This window comes from Mercenaria mercenaria, unplaced genomic scaffold (assembly GCF_021730395.1).
Source record: "Mercenaria mercenaria strain notata unplaced genomic scaffold, MADL_Memer_1 contig_2853, whole genome shotgun sequence".
NCBI lineage: Eukaryota > Metazoa > Mollusca > Bivalvia > Venerida > Veneridae > Mercenaria > Mercenaria mercenaria.
In genome coordinates this window covers 15,463-33,908 of record NW_026460938.1, presented here as the reverse complement: position 1 = coordinate 33,908, position 18,446 = coordinate 15,463, and the positions used below count along the sequence as shown (strand labels likewise).

At 34.0% G+C, this 18,446-nt stretch overlaps 1 long non-coding RNA gene across 4 annotated transcripts; it reads left to right on the top strand.

Moving 5' to 3' along the window:
• Positions 1–10,214: 10,214 nt before the first annotated feature.
• LOC128552497 (uncharacterized) lies at positions 10,215–11,984 on the top strand. 4 transcript variants are annotated; one of them, XR_008369095.1, is made up of 3 exons: positions 10,215–10,233; positions 10,693–10,802; positions 11,938–11,984. It is a non-coding gene; the product is annotated as an uncharacterized LOC128552497 (long non-coding RNA). The 4 variants fall into 4 exon arrangements; XR_008369094.1 differs by lacking the exon at positions 10,215–10,233 and adding an exon at positions 10,261–10,418; XR_008369093.1 differs by lacking the exon at positions 10,215–10,233 and adding an exon at positions 10,262–10,433.
• Positions 11,985–18,446: the final 6,462 nt, after the last annotated feature.

Genomic DNA, 18,446 nt, shown 5'->3' with positions numbered 1-18,446 from the left:
TTTTCATTACTGCACTTTCTCTAAACATCTTTTATGACTATGTCAAAATATCAAGTAAATCTGTCTCTGGTAATTCATATGATAAAGGAAGATATTTCTAAAATGGTATCAGCTGGAGTTACGGTTCATTGTTTGCACTCACTCTCAATGTCCTCTATCACAATGTGAAATGGCAACTAAATCCCTTGCATACGTTTCGAATTTTACTCGTGACATATTCCATAAAGGGAATGCCACGAACTTGCCATTGTAGTATGCTTAAATGTTGACTAATTACTCTAGTATAAGAACTAAAACCCAGGTGAAACAAATCATATCACTCTCCATTATTCTGTATGAAGTTTGCTGACTAGCCGCAGCGGATGTCACAAGATTTTCGGGGCGTACGTACGGACGGACTAGAGCAAATCGAGGCTATAGAGTTATGATCAAGTAATTAGATAACGAAGGTATGCTAACATGCCTTTAATGTATGGTCTACTGTTCCTTATAACAGACATTTACTGGTATAACCCAATCTGAGTCCGACCACGACGAACAAAAGATATAATATGGAAGTTTTAACATATATACAAATGTAAGAAGAGAAAAAGTTTAAGAAAATTATTTAATCACTTTAGTTAATTTGTATTTGGACGTAATGAGTAATTTTTAATGTAATTTTACTTCGTAAACAATTTTTTGTTAATAAACACGTTCTTTAATAAGAAATTGCTCAATTAAATCATGGAGGTAATATAGATATTTCTGTATTACCTCCATGATTAAATGCACCGGCGCGCTTTTCTTCTTATCATGTTGTTCTCATATTCTTTCATTTATATTAATATAACAGTTAAACAGTACTAAGAGGTAGCTCTCTCTGTTGGCCCTGAAACATATAATGTTGAAAGAGTTATCTGGATAAGACCAGATGAGGAACGAAATGTAGTTATTTCTAAGCAGAATTTTTCATATATTTTATCTAAGGTTTTTATTTACTAAAATCAATGTCCGCCTCGGTCAATTTAAAGGGCGGGGGTGGGGTTCTAATATAACTAGAATATCTGCATTTGTCGCCTGCTGCCATTTAGTAGTTTGGTCGGGGGTTGGACGGGGCAACAGAAGAGGAACACCTCGTCTTTGTTGTGACAAATATTGTCTAAAACCGATCAAGATATAACTAAAACACATGTACAAATTACCTACTACTAAACATTAAACATATTGACGATAACTGAAATACAAACGGCGTTAAACTCTAAACAACCAAAGCAATAACGGACTTTTAAATACAAATATCGCGAACTATGTAATCGCGGAGTTAAAATGTCAGATTTTTGTTGTCCTCGACTCTTGACAAGACTTGTTTGATTGTAAAAGCTGAAACGACATTAATATACATGCGAAAATCATGTTATAATATAGATGCAATAGAATAAAATACCTATTTCACATTCACTATTTGCCCAACAAAGCAATGTAATTGACGTTTCACTTTAAAATAGGGAATGATAATGAAAAATAAATGAAAGTTATTAAAGCGGTTCCCAAGCCTCAAACAAGTTTACCAAATTATCAAATTTAACTGGGAGGGAGGGTGGGCATAAACTTGTGTTTGCTCTCAAATGTTAACCACGAGTGGAGATAAAGCGTGAAAAAAAACCCCTATATATACTGGCTTACCAAAATGTTCGTGCAAAAGCCCGCCAAAATATATACAATAGAAATCAATGAAACATAAAACTAATGAAGGATAGTCTGTTTCGAAGCGATAATTACATTTACACGGACAACTGAAATAATGTCAACAATTCATCAGACCGTTGCTTCTATACGGCAAAAGTTTAGGGCATGTGATGTAACTGTCCGAGGAATGGGTCAACAGTACGTGTCCTGTTATACTAAACTACACTAATAGGGAGTCGATCCTACCGATTAAAAATCGGGATCGATCCCTCTACGGTAACTTGCGATAATCCGAATGAGATATATAGGAATAAGGTCAGTAATTCGGTCGAAAATGTGCTTCCGAAAGAAGTCCATAATAAATAGATCCTAATTTTCCCATTTTCTGCGCAAATTCGTGTAGAACGAGTGCTTTAATCACACGTTTTCGCTACTAGAATACATTCTGCATGCAATGAGACGGTTTTCATGTTCATACAACCCACATGGCAAGTTTTGCAGATCGAAACCGGAAGTAGGTGTTTATTGCGCGGAGGAGAGCAAATATGCGCCATTTTTAGGGTAGCAGACCACAACTGACTGGCATTTCACTAGGAACTATTCAACCCCCTATTTTCTTTTCATTTTTTCGTTAATTTGTGATACAACTTTCATGAAAAATTGGTGTAGGAAAAAGTGATGTTCTCTAAAGATACGTAAAGACGACCTGAAGTTGTCGTTTTTTATATGAAACAAAGAAGGATTTGAATTACTGACCTTTAACCTATACAATCGAGTTAAAAATGTGTACTTCCGGCACGTGCACAGAGTGTCTGACTTCGGATTTTTTGGAAGAATGCGCTTTTCCTTTGTGCCTAATAAGAGTCCACATAACTTGTCCGAACCGCAACGTCTTGCACATCAGTACAAATATGGTTTATATACTCGTAGTGTGCACTTGTAAATAAAAGCACCTAGTGAGCACTTTCATATAAATAAATATACCTCTCCGGAGGATGCGCCTATCCAAGAGGCTGAAATTCCCTGTAATACAATATGATATGGGCAGCGTTGTTTTATTCCAAAATCCACTTTTAAATTGATGCGACGAAAATCGGGATCGATCCCTCTACGGTAACATGCGATGCACCGAATGAGATATTTACTATCGAATTAAAAATTTGTTTTTCAGACAGTTCTTTTCAAATGTTATAGCCTTATTTCATATTAGCTTCTGTTGTGAACTGCTTCACTTAGGTGTACTGTAGTATTTAGGATTGACAACGAAACAATAGACAATATGTATCGGCAATATAGTTTATTTGTTTATTTATTTCCAACCTATGACACACTATTTTTTATAGATAGATAGATAACTTTATTACTTTCATATAGGCTACAAAAACCCATGATGACATATAATTTACATAATACAAGATATAGCAAACAGTGGTGAACATCACACTACGCGAAAAAAAAAATTAATTGGAATTTAAAAAATTCTGTTCCGGAGAAGGTCAGAAACAGCTATGAGAAAAAATCTGTCCTCTAACCTTTTTACTACTGAAAATAATGCAACCCCCCCCCCCCCACACACACACACAAAAAAAACATTTACTGTAAATTGTTAAACAATTTGGGACTCGTGGCAGTAACTACTCCAAAAGTGTTTGTTTTACCTGATCTTCAGTATGAAAAAAAAAAAAAAGAAAAGAAAAAAAGATACTCTTAGATATTTCTGACATTATCAAAATACCGACAGTGTAAAGAGTGCAAAATTTAGAAATTGTTATCGGTATATAATAGATACATTTACATACAAGAAAACAATAACAAACACATATTACACCTGTCTATAAAGATATACATGTGGCACATATCAATATATAATTAAAAGATTACGAAGAAAATTACACTCACAATTTTACATATACATACATATAATTATGTAACACATATAATATAATAACAAAGATGATATGTGACTAAAAACAAAACAAAACTAAACAGTTAACCTTTAACGAAAGGAGACAAAAGACAAAGGATAACTGAATGAGTTTCATTCCGACGAGATAGTACAGAAAGTCAGGGTTTTTTTTTATTTATCTATTTTATTATATATATTTTTTTCTTTTGGTAGCTCTTACCGAAAACCGAAAGCGTAAGAGTTCTTTTTTTTTTTTTTAATTTGCACACAATCGATGCTTAAACAAAAGTCGTTCCTAAATATTTATAATGAAGATGAAAGCAAAATGTTTTGAAAATGTAATGTCCTACAAAATTGTTTTTCTGATTTCAAATGCATTATGTATGAATTTTCCTAAATTTCTTACTATATTTTGATTTTCTGAATTTAAAAGTTCTACGAAGATGAAAGCAAAATGTTTTGAAAATGTAATGTCCTACAAAATTGTTTTTCTGATTTCAAATGCATTATGTTAAATTTTCCTAAATTTCGTACTATATTTTGATTTTCTGAATTTAAAAGTTCTACGAATTTGAACATATTCGGTCTGTGCCAGTATCTTTTTGGTATGAATCGTTTTCTTAAGTCCTTAAATATTTGACACTCTAATACAAAGTGATACTCGTCTTCAAGTGTTTGACATACAATACATTTTCTATCATTTACAGGAATACTAACTGGTCTAACCCATCTTCCTGCCTCAGTCTGTAACCTATGAGAGGAAACTCGTAAACGCGAAATTGACTGGCAAAATTTATTAGTATTGAAACAACTAAGATACGGTTGAAATCTAAACGACGAAATGTGTCTGTACAATAAAGCTCTACTTGAATTATTTAGTCTTGAATTCCAATTTTGAATAAAATGGTCACTTAGTCGTTGTTTAACTAAACACAAGAACAGATCTGAATTGCCCACATCTTGAAATATCCAAGCATCAACAAAACCTAAAGAACACAATAAATCTTTAATTAAAGAACACCAATTACGTACATTGTTTTGTTCAAGGTCATCCTTTAACAAGTTATATGTCATATACACATACTTATTGTGACTAAGTTGTAGTATTTTTAACCAGTATTTTATAACATTATACATATGAACTGTTTTGAAAGAGACACGACCTAATTCACCATATATAAAATCATTTTGTGTACACTTTTTAACGCATAAAAGTTTCTTACAAAATTGCATGTGTACTCTTTCAACTGACGGATCGTTAACAAAACCACATATTTCACTACAATAATTCAATATGGGTGATACAAGCTTATCAAATAGGTCCAACTGGTGTTTTGGCGGTATGTAGGTAAATTTATGTAAATAATTATTCAACTTAAATATAGCTTTTTGTGCCTGACCAGAAAGCGTATTTTGCGCTGTGCTAAGTGAACCACCAGAGGTAAATGTAATCCCCAAATAACAAAATTTGTTAACAATTTCTATAGGCTGGCCATCATATAATAACTCCGTATTTCTAGAAATAATTCCACCTTTTCTAAAAATCATTACTTTTGTCTTATCAACATTTACTTTAAGTTTCCAAGTCTCAGACTAATTATGTAATAGATTAATATTATTTTGTAACTCTTCTGCTGAATTAGCAAATACCACTATATCATCTGCATAAAGCAATAAAAATATCTTAAACATACTAACATCTATACCACTAGCATCACTATTTATAAATACATCTTCTAAGTCGTTAATGAACATGGAAAATAAAAAGGGAGATAAACACTCCCCTTGTCTGACGCCTAGCATGCAACTATATTCTTCACTTAACTTATTACAATGTTTAACTCTAGATTTTACTGATGTATAAATAGATTTAACTATGTCTAAAATTTTACCTCTTAAACCTAATTGTATTAATTTGTACCATAAAGTTTCCCTTACGACATAATCAAAGGCCTTAGTGTAGTCCACAAATAATGTGTAGAGTTGCTTCCCCTGATTTAAAACATGTGAAATTAAACCATTTAATACAAATATGTTATCTACAGTACTCATTTTAGACCTGAAACCCGCTTGAGCTTCGATATAAACGTTGTAATTTTCCGCCCAAGCTTTCAATCTGTTATTTATTAATCGAGTAAAAAGTTTTCCGATACAGCTTAGCAGAGTAATACCACGGTGATTTTCTACATTATTTATGCTCTCTTTTTTATGTATGGGTATAACATACCCTTCTGACCATCGTTCAGGAAAGTATCCAAGTTCAAAAATCTTGTTAAACAAAGAATACAAAACAGGTACTAGAATTTGTTTGCCATGCATAAAAAAAACCATTGATAATTAAATCTGGTCCGCCACTTGAATGTCTTCTATTAGTTTTTAATTCTTTAATTGCCACATGTATCTCATCTATGGAAATTTGACGATTCAGTTCCTGAAACATTACCTTGAACTCATTTTTTTCATAGCGATTTACAAACTGGATAATGTCTTCATCTGGACAGAAAAATCTATCATTTGGATTATTTACAATTTTGAAATACTGCTCAAAAGCCGACAATGGTATATTTGATTGTTTTATCCCGGTAGACTCCTTTAACATGTTCCAGTATATAGACGTGCATTTTTGTATCGAGCTTTCAACAACTGATTTGTTTTTTCTTTATCAAAATTAAATCTACATTTTCTTAACAATGTTTTGTATTCGGATCTTGCATTTACCATATTTTTTTCTATTTACATCAGTTTTATAATTTCTGTATTTATTCAGGCACTTGTAAAACAATTGTTGTTTCACATAGCACTCCTCGTTATACCACGGCTGATTAAATTCAAAAGTTTGTGCCGATGATTCGTTACCTACTTTTATCTTTTTAATAAAAGGAGAAGCTACATTACTAAAAATAGATTCAAAATTTTGTATACAGTTGTCAATATCTGACGGTGAAGAGCTAGATGATATATCGTTCGATAAAACATTAAATAATTCTTTATTTTCAGCATTTGACAGTGACTCAATATATTGATCTTTCAACCCAGATTTCCATACATACTTAAAATCAGGACACATGTATTCACATTGTGTAGTGCACGGGTTGCACACGCACTCTGCACTTTCAAATGAAAAGGTCACTGACAATAGGCAATGATCTCATCAATAATATATTCGGGCAATCAACCTTATATCATGAATAATATAAGTTTCAAGTTTATTCAAATATATTCCCCATTTGTGGCAAACATTGACATAATATATGAAGAACAGTGAAATATAAAGAATAATAGGTTAGTGCCGTAGATGAGAAAGTTTATCTGGCGAGGTGGAGGAGGTTATCGGGTGAGCCGAAGCATTCTATATATCTTGTCATTACTTCATTTTCCGATATTTGGCAATTTATTTTACCAAAATAAGTGTGCGACAACCGCTTTAATGACGTCATATTCGTAATGACGTCACTTATATAATGACGTGATTACCGGCAAAATCGCAATAACTTCTTCGTTTTTGAATAAAAACTCTTTATTTGACCACTCATTTTCTTAGTTCAGACATTTCCAACACAATGATGATGGTTGCGTTGCAAAATTTCTTATGACAACAATATCGATCATAAGGTCACATGATCAACTGACCGTATATCACTGGTCACATGATCAACTGACGGTATATCAGGAAAGATATACGGCACCCTGATATCGGGTCGAAAATACTGCAACTTGCCAAGTGACAGGATAAATATATAAGAGGAGGAGGTATTGACATAATAATACTACTAGACCTTTATCACGGACACGGACATGGAAATGTAAATGTAAACTTACTCTGTACAGCGATCAAATTTGAGGGGTTTTCTCAAACTCAAACACATTATTGGAATCATGGTAACTTATTGTACTTATTGTACTTAGTGTGTATCGAGAATATGTATAATTATAATTACAGCGCATTGTCTTTTAAAATGTGTAGAGGTAAAGTTGAATCCTGTAAATTTGCATGCTGTACATACTTACAAAAAACAGTGATCTGTGACGTATTTGTAACTGTTTGGGAAAGGATGGGGTGCTCTAAAACAACTAAAAGATACACAAGGAATTAAAAAAGAAAGGAATATGAATAAAAATTACAAAGATAACTGACGGTCGGTGTAGGAGTGTAACTGGATGGTTTAAGGATCTGGGTGTTTGGGACAATACTTAAAAATTAGAACAACATAAAACTTATTTGTTTGTTGTCTCATGTTTTGGTAGTCAGGGTGTAAGAATCAGAGGGATGGAGGAAAATAGATATTTAGAAACAATATCAGCTATAATACAGCCTGTAAACACTGGATCCACATATTTTTGTTGGCTAGTAAAGTAAGTGGAGGAAAGGGCTAATGATACTTCCGAGGAGGCTCTAAGTAGCAAAACAAAAAGACTACTTTCTGTAACAATTTGGAACCTTATTTCAGTTAAACGCGCAATATAGTTCTAATCACAAACGACTGTAACTGACATTTATGAAGATCGATTATCAGAGATTACCTGTTTTACGTCAGCACTTTTGAGAGTCGTGATATAGAGCCTGTTCAAAACGAAAGTTAAGTTTTGCAATATATTCCGCTCCGGTTGGTAAAACATTAGTATTTCACAGAAATAGTACCTATATATATTTATTTGAGAAGCTTACTTTATTACAAAATAAATAATGTGGTTTACTGTTTGTTCTTACTTGCCTATTTGCACTTTTGAGATACGAGATGAAGCTATTGCCAGTTGTACAGGCGTAAGGAGTTGGAGCATGTGAGAAATTTATCCTTTAATAAGATCAGTCCTTAAGAAATGTTGCTTTTTTATTATAGTGATTGTAGTAAGAAGGCACTGAGAAGGTTGACTTAAACATTGAACCAACACTATTACAAAATATGAGGTTTAATGATTATAGGGGCGGTTACTAGAAATATTAAGAAGGTGGCCAACTTTGACCCGAGCGCAAAGAGCAAAACCGACACAGACGTCTGTGTGAGTACATATTATAGAAATCCTTATTCGCTTAAATTTATTGAGCTTAATTACAGTAAATGACAACGAGATGTTATGACAAAACTTTGTTTATAGGTAGCTTTCTAATATAGAAAGGCTTGGATATATATGGGGTAGCTGCTTATTTGTTACTGAAAATAGAAAAATCGTTTTCGGTCAAGAGTTTATCACCATACATGAGAAAGAACATAGTTAAAAAAAACACCAGCTTGCAATTGCATTAGAGCTGTTCGGATCAAAGTCGCTGTATCTAAGTTAATAGATAATGTTCTGCCATAAACTATACTTATTTGAGTGAAAAGACCTAGCAATGGTCTATTTGAGTTGAGGTCAGAATTGTTTTACCTAGACTGTCAAAATAATTCTCAAAAATTTCAAAAGTAAAAAATAGTATTTTATCAAATGACAATAAATAAAATTACAGGTATGTGACGTTTGATTAAACTGAACATGGTATTTTTTCATCTGATGTATATGTAGATATAAAGTGTTCGTCTGTGTTCTCCTTGAGGACAAGATTTATTCGCAGCAGACGAGAGCACTGCCAAGAATTATAAAGATATATGTTGTGCCTTGATAATTATAATTACGCGAAAACCTTTATTATATTAATATCTTAAAAAAACGAAATCCTGTGGTTACAATTTTTGTGTTTTGAGAAAATCCCCAGATATTGACCATAGTACATAGTACGATTACATTGTCCGTGTCCGTTATAAAGGTCTATTACAATGCAAAGGATATATATATCTAAATTGTCGGACACTATTTCTTTAATTTGATTTTTTTTTTGCAAAAAGTGCTACGGCGTATTTCGCTGGTCACAAAATGTTGTGTTAAGGCACGGAGCATTTCACTTATAATGGTCTAAATGATTTGCAAATCATCTTTAGGCTACAATTCATTAGTTTCTAAGTAGCCCTCCAGATTATAAACTGACAACAGATTTTTTCAGGATAATATTGGTGATTCTCGCCGTGACTAGCGCTATGGTCTGGAGCACTTATTAAGGACGCTCTAGTACGGAGCAGTATTTCAACACTTTCAGAAGCAATTCTGCTTTCCTGAAAATCTAAACACACCAAGTGATTTAGCACATTTTGTAACCAGCGAAATACGCTGTGCAAGTTTATATTTTGTATAGATATATTGTATGCATATTTCAGAAATGGTTAATACATTTGATGTATATGGCTCTAAATCTAGCAGGAAATATAACCTTCCGATACATCTAATGAAGCATTGAGACCAAGGGAAAATATATTTACTAACTCGAGTTGTAGTCGCAATTCATTTTCCTATTAAACAAAGAAGGCTGAAAACAGTGAATTATTATATAAGCAAATGTGACCAGAGAAATCTCTCTTAGAAGATACATGACCCCTACTTTTCTCTTCATTTTATATCAGTTTTATCATAACTTTTTAAAATGAGGTAAGGATTTGTTCTCTGAAATGGGTCTAGCTATGTTTGGTAGCTCTTTAAAAAATGTCAGTTTTATATAGAATATATAGGGAAAACTATTTAGGTAGCAGTTGGTAGTTTCCAGCCACAGATTCGAATTGGCCAGTTTCAAAATCTGTCATTAGAGATAAAACCTTGAAGTGAAGGCTGTTTTGATGTTTGAAATATTTGTTGATGTGAGTTTGTGATTAACAAGTTTAAGAATGGTATGTTGCAGAAATTCTGGCAGATGCGAATGTAAGCTTGATGGCATCATTTTCATATAACTGCTTGAAATGCATATATACCACTATCAGCATTGAGCGTCTCGTGAACTGTCAAATGTCATATAGGCCTCACACAGTTGAAAATAGTGAAAAAAGTAATCGGTTGACAGGTATTTTTGTCCAGCTCTGCAAGTAATACTTGAAACTGAGTACAGAATGCAAGTGGCCATTTGGCTCTATCATTTCCCCTAACATTTTAAGGCCAGTTGGAGATATGGCTAATTTGGGCTGAAATGTCATGTATTTTCGCGGGCTGAAATTATCTTTCAGGTGGCTTGTGGATTTAAAAATCTATGCTTTGTATGAAGTTTACTATGTATTTTATTTCTTCTTCAAGTAAGATGTAAACCGGTATCTTTTTATTTTCAGGTCTGCATCTCGTAAGATATCGGAAGCCGTCTGACTTGGCCACATCGCTCGGAAGTCCGAAGTACTAGAAAAAACCGCCATCTGCTACCTTAAGACATTTGTCAATTTTTGTAAGTACTATTTCATGCTTTCTTTTGTGTTGTTCAAGCTCTCCAGTATGTGTTATTTAAAAATCCGAGCTGAGTGGATTCATAACATAGACAGATGTTGTTTGATATGGTAGAAGTTATGGGGAGGTAACTCTGATTTTACCGGGTAAGTAAATCTTATTTTTGTTTGTAGTGTAGGGTTTTCTTAAAATTTCTAGCGGGAAACACATTTCTTTTGTAGTTTATATCAAATCTAAAGGAAGAAGGACTATTTAAAGGAAATATAGGTGCAACTTTTTGGCATTTTGTAAATACATGGCTGTTTCACAAGGCTCGGAACTGGATTTTGTGGTGATATTTCTTTCGAAGATATTTCTCGAGTGGCAGGTATGATTTTAGTTCTTACAAATTTCTATTGCGGCTTTATCGGTGTCAGGACATGACGACAGAAGAAAAGTGTAGAGAGTGGATACATTTAAGGTCCTGGAGTGAGGTAACATTTGCAGATATTTGTTTTTAATTAAGAGAAGATATGGTTTCTCGGAGATGTACTGGGAGATTGCTCGAATTCGTTAAAATAGGTGAGTTTGGCAACAACAACAACAACAACAACAAAAGTGCATTGTAAAATATTTATTTAAAGCTATTTTATACTTACTGTATGTAAGGTAATATGAAAAAGTACTTGTAAACAGGGGCGGCTTTTCCTGAGCTTGCGGGCTTGAAGTACAGTTAGTCTTGGGTAAGTAAGCTGTGCTGCTTTTAATTCTGTTCCTCAAGTATGCAGGGCTGTGCACAATGCTAATACAGTACATTTATGGCCATCATGTAATAGTAGGTAAGTCATTTTTTAATGTCAGAAAGATAGATGCAGTAAGAAATATGTGTGTAAAATGGGGCCAAATCCACAATATTGTAGACATTGTTTGGACATGTGCAATTTGCAAGAAGAACAAAGCATTGTTTAAATATTGGTAAGATTTTATTTGTCATAGATCATTTTCTTAGAATCAGGTGCCAGACAGTCCATGGAGATGCATGTCTTGGTCCTTAAGGTAGCAGTTGGTAGTTTCCAGTCACAGATTTGGCCAGAAGTTTACTATGTATTTTATTTCTTCTTCAAGTAAGATGTAAACCGGTATCTTTTTATTTTCAGGTCTGCATCTCGTAAGATATCGGAAGCCGTCTGACTTGGCCACATCGCTCGGAAGTCTGAAGTACTAGAAAAAACCGCCATCTGCTACCTTAGGTGGCAGGGGAGCGGTTTCGTAATTTGGCCCCGGTCGATTTTCTGTATAAACAGGACAGGGTAGATATAAAGGCATATCTATCTTACTGGTTATTTATCATTATTAATTCTTTAATATATCTGGGGAATGAGGAACGGTTAATGATTCTACATGGCGGGTGTTTTAAAATTCCTAGCTCCGTACTTCCGGTTGAGGCTAAAACATAAACATCAGAACAAAAAGTCGACCAGACGCTCGGCTGTTATCCATCCACTTTTTTTCAAGTGAAAATTAGGGAAATAAAGTGGTGGTTGGGAGACACATTCCACACCACCTGGGTATGCATCTATGTTCGCACTATACATATATGCTACGAAATTGGATTTAAAAATACAAAATGGATGAATGGCAGAGTTCAAAGTGAGGCCCAGTTAGGCTAATTTTGGTCTATAAAATTTGGGTGATTTGGCCAATTTTCACTACATCTGGCATGGAAAGCGACAGGTGCATAGGACCGGAGAGTCGTCTTTATGTAGTCTATAGTATCTGCAATAGTCCATAGTAGTTTCAAAGAAAAATAAGCAAAAACGAGATTTCTATGGATATTTCAACACTGGCACCCACACGTCAATGTGGAATTCGCAAATCTGCACTCCCCTGCCACCTTACCTGTTTGTGACCTTTACATGAAAACGAAAGTAGGGTGTTTATTCTGCGGACCGCTTTCTGAAATGCGGCAATATGAGGGTACCTAACTTCAGCTGACTTGCATTTCACTACATATTATTCAACATACCTTTTCTTTTCGTTTTCTTGAAGCAAATGTATGGATATCTTGTGGAAAATATGTCTACGACTGAGTGAAAATCTAGAAACTGTATCAAAATTGATCTGAAGTAGCTGAATTTTATATGAAACAAAGAACAATTTCTTTTATTGGTATATAGCCAGAAATAATCCTCCATTTTTCCCAGCTAAAGTGGCATTTTCATGTTTTATGCCAGCTCCTGTTTTTATTTCATTGTGGACCTATACTTGAAATTTTGGTAGCATTTTGAAGGAGGTTTTTTTACTTTAACGTAATGTAAACAAACCTAATACGGGAAAACCGAAGGTTTTTCCGTCTATAGATAATGTGTACGTGTATATATGTCAAAGTAAACCTGTATACCGTTCAACTTGGGAATATGTTTTATACCTTCACCGGGACGGATTACACCAAACCGGAAGTGACTATTCAGTGTTACATGTGAAGTAGTCCAAAATGTAGTTCCATGCTACGGATGAAATCTGGTATAATGAGTGACATGAGGAGGTGACAGTTAAATTTTTGGCTTATTTTTATTGCTTATTGTATTGAGAAAAGATCTAGACCATTTTCATTGTGAATTTCCTGGAATAAGTTTTATTCTTTGCGAAAAACGTCTACCTACGCGTAATTGCTAAACGGCTGTTTTCATGGGGGCATTTTTAGAGGGTGATGATTCTCAGAACAGATTATTTTTCTTATATACAAATAACATGCCAATATGTTTCTATTTTTGATAAGAAGACATGTTAAACTAAATGACCATATATAGTTTTCATATCATTGAAATGCTCTTAAGTGCTGAAAATGAGGTCTGAAAGTTTTGTTATTAATATGAAATAAATAAGGAATTGAATAGGTAGAATGTAACCACCGGTTGTTCTGTCTATCCCATAATTCCCGGAACTGCTGCGCCGCGGTGAATAATTTTCAGGACGACATTCGACAAAATAAAGTTTCTTACGAACAATCATCAGCAGACAAATTATTCTTATTCTGTCGTATTCTAACGAGTTGAAAATTCGCGGTATTAGATGGAATCGGTCTTATTCGGGTCTCTTTGTAACGTTTTTTTTATGATTCAAGCGTCCCGCTTATAGTTTCCAATATTGAATAAAAATGTGCATTACAGTAGTGTTTGAAGAACAAAATCATCGCCAGTTTAATTTTTAATGTCGAAAACCCTGTAATTACAAAAAAATGCCAATGTAAAACAAATCCAGACACACTGGCGAAATAAAATTTATTTATATACATAATAATGTCGTTACATGTCAGAGTCCTTCGTGGTCCAGTGGTTAGCTTTTTTTTGCTATAAACCCAGTCACAAATTTTAGAGCAGAAATCATTAATGTGTATTGTTTACCAATGTAAATTTTGAACAAAACTTGAGATTCAAATTCAAAGGCATGGAAGAGCATGTGTTGCTTATCTCCCTTTCACAGCCCTAGACTTTTATGAGTTTGGTAAACTAAATTGGGTTTTGACCAACAGAGTTTGTGTTCTTGATAAAATTCTGGTCAAGAACTTCTTAGAATGAATTTGAAATAAGAATTTATCATGTCAATGGTTGTTTGTCATTCTCCCACACAAGAGGTTTACCATAGCTAATTAGTGGGACAAAATTTGTCCTAAAAGATGTAATTTGACAATATAAATGACATTTAAAAGAATCGCAATAGTCTGTGTTTAGGATAACAGGTGTATATAAGTTCAAAAGTTTATTTGTTGGAAGAACATTAGATACTACATTAAAAATTTATATCACTATTTTCTAATATCCAGCCGAAAAGAGACAAATTTCTATTTAACTGGTTTCTATGATCATAACTAATATGATTAACCCTGAAACAACTGATACGTAGTATTAGACCTTCCTGGATTAACCGTATAACAGAAATATTTTAGTTATAATTAATTCTCCTCATCTTGCTCTGTGGAAGACGTATTCTTTTTCTTGTATACCAGACTGGTATTTCCGGTATTTTTACCAGTGCTGGAAGATGACTCTCGTGCTGTAAATGACGCAAAACGAACATTTTTGTAGAAGATTTATGTAGTAATTTATATTTTATTTCATAATACGGAATAAAAATCCAATACCTTGACAGTTCCTCTTTGTTCCGGATATTTCTCGATTCAAAAAACGTTATTTTATCCAAACAAAAATCATAACATTACGCTGCAACTGATAAAACAAAACCGGAACTAGACAGTTTTCCTCGAGGCCGGATATTCCCATCTGCACCTACAACCAGTGAAAGAATCTTATATTCTTTAATAGAATTAAAAAAAAATGCCAAATTGAGTTTTAATTTCATTGTAGTCTAAGAATCATAACAAACTGATATTACATTCAGGAATTATGGATTATCATTAATGCAAAGAATTGACATTGTGTTAATAACTTAATAGAACATCAAACTTTATAAAAAGAATCTGTAATACCAGGTATTGCCATTAATGATAACACAACTTCTTTTATTTTTATGGGGCACTGTTGGTTTATCAAGAGAACTCTGCCTTTTAGATAGCAACTAAATTCACACTGTTTTTTTTTATTAATTGTGATTTCCATTTTCTCTTTACAAAGATAAGTTTTAAAAGAATTTTTCTAAGTTTGCTATTAAGTATAAATACTGTCACGTCTGACTTGATGTTGCACCCACATAATCCAAATGCGCTGATACCATGAGGTTGAATGTGACGTTACACAGGATTAATGTGATTTCCTTCGGATAGCACACATCGTCCTCTCTATTTTTTATAACTAAAGTCTTTTTACTTCATTTGATCTCACACAGTCATTTTATACCGGATATTGAACATAAAGAAGACGTACATAAAAGAATTGAAATGCCACACACTTAGCACATTTCACCATATCGCTTTTATCACATTGAAAAAGCGCAATTCTTTTTACCAACGTGAGCATATCTCTTGACATGGCTAAGATTAAAAATAAAATAAAAATAAGCAGAATTAAAAGACAATTCGTACAGATCTTTAATACTTAAGTCTTTTTTATGTTTTATAGTGAAATAGATAAAATAACTTGTTATTTTCGTCAAAATGTAAACGAAATTTTACATTTTGTAGCTGCGCAAGATGTGTGAAGATAGAAAATCTGAAAATTACTCCAATAACTTGAATATCTTTTATAAACCATATTAACTTTTACTTTGTTTTCCGATTACAATCTAAAATTTAAGCTTTGCAAATCTGAATATAATGTTACATCTGTAGCCTGTGCGGGATGTTGTTCCTGCGCAAATAGCAAATCTTGAACTGACGCCGATATTTCAAACATATTTCAATTCCAAAAGATACATTTTATGTAACTTCTTAAAAAATGTTTCCAGAGTAGAAAATAATTAGAAAGAAAAGTGATTTTCATCATAACGAGAACGAAATTTTACATTTGTTATCTGCGCAAGATGTGTGTCCTGTGCTAATAAAAAATCTGGAAATAATCCTGGTTTCTTGAATATCTTCCATGTTAACTTTACCATTGTTTTACGATTACAGGCTGAAATTTTAGCTTTTGCAAAAATGAATATTTTGTAACATCTGTATCCTGCGCGGGATGTCGGTCCTGCGCTAATAGCAAATCCTGAAATGACACCGGTATTTCAAACATATTTCAATTCTAAAAGATACTATTTATGTAATTTCTTAAAAATGTTTTCAAAGAGGAAACTAATCAGAAAGAAAAATGATTTTCGTCACAACGACATCTCCAAAGCCTTTGACCGAGTATGGCATGAAAGTCTTCTTTTTAAATTGTCCACAATTGGTGTCTGTGGTAACCTACTTCAGTGGTTCAAATCGTATCTCACTCTTCGAAAGCAAAGAGTGGTATTTGCCAATACCTCGTCTGATTGGTCATCCATGAATGCTGGTGTCCCTCAAGGCTCAATCCTCGGACCTCAGTTGGTAAGAGCGTTGGTCTACGGATCTCGGGGTCGCGAGTTCGATCCTCGGGCGGGGCGTATGTTCTCCGTGACTATTTGATAAACGGCATTGTGTCTGAAATCATTAGTCCTCCACCTCTGATTCATGTGGGGAAGTTGGCAGTTACTTGCGGAGAACAGGTTTGTACTGGTACAGAATTCAGGAATACTGGTTAGGTTAACTGCCCGCCGTTACATGACTGAAATACTGTTGAAAAACGGCGTTAAGCCCAAACAAACAAACAATCCTCGGACCTGCTCTATTTCTTGTCTACATAAACGACATTATTCTCAATTTACGTTCAAATGTGAGGTTGTTCGCTGACGACACTAGTATGTACATTATTGTCGATGATCCTGCTACGTCGGCAGCAACCTTAAACCAAGATCTCGAGACAGTTCGGAAATGGTCTAGGACTTGGCTGGTCACTTTTAATCCTTCCAAAACTGAGACTCTCGCCTTCTCTAGAAAAACGACAAAACCTGTACATCCTGACCTATATTTTGATAATGTCTTGTTAAATCCTGTAAGTACACACAAACATCTAGGTCTAACATTGTCGGAAGACTGCAAGTGGAATGCACATATCACAAACACAGTCAATAAAGCCTGGCAACGGCTTGCACTTCTACGTTCCTTCAAATACCTTTTAACTAGACAGAATCTTGAACGACTATATGTCTCGTTTATTCGTCCTCTTCTTGAATACGGCGATGTCGTCTGAGACAACTGTTCCGACTACTTAAAATCAGAATTAGAGTCCGTTCAAACTGAAGCATTAAGAATAATAACGGGAGCAACTAAATATTTTAACTTAGAAAAACTTTACAACGAATCCAGTATTGAGCCCTTAGTTAAGAGACGTAGAAAACATAAACTTTCCCTTTTATTTAAAAGGAAAAATGAACTAGTGCCGAGCTACTTATGCAATTTGATTCCTCCCACATTTGATCATAGGTTTGAACTTAGACACTCTCAAAGGTTACCGTTGATACAATTTAGAACAGAGTTCTATAGAACATCTTTCTTACCCTCTGCTATACGGGAATGGAACAGTTTACCAGCTTCACGACCATCCATTCTTTCAAAAATGCTTTAAATGATAGAAGCAATCTGAAACCCAACGCTCTGTTTAAAATTGGTCAGCGCAAGCTCCAGATGCTTCATACTCGCCTAAGACTGGGTTGTAGTTCATTAAATTTTGATCTCCATCGGCGTTCACTAATTGACTCTCCATTGTGTAGTTGTGGCTTAGTCGAAACAGTTAGTCACTTCTATTTATCCTGTCCCAACTACACCCAGAAAAGGCAACATCTTTTCACTAACCTCCCTTGTCCCGCTACGAGTGACAACCTTCTGTTCGGCAACGAGCATCTGTCTTTTGAACAAAATAAGCATGTCATAATCAAAGCTCAGCAATTCATAGCAGTGACAGGTCGTTTTGATCCGAGTCACAACGGTTGATGAGTGGGGGTCCCCGAGTAGATGAATATATATATATTTTTACATTACTTTCTTCTATTTTCGGTTTTTTTTTCATCCGTCTACATTAGGTTGAAAAATACTCAGTTTTTACCAGTTTCTACTTCAATTTTCTTCTAAGTTCACTTTTCTACGACGTTAATCATTTAACAGTACTAATCTTGTTGCAACCTGTCATAACAAAAATTTATT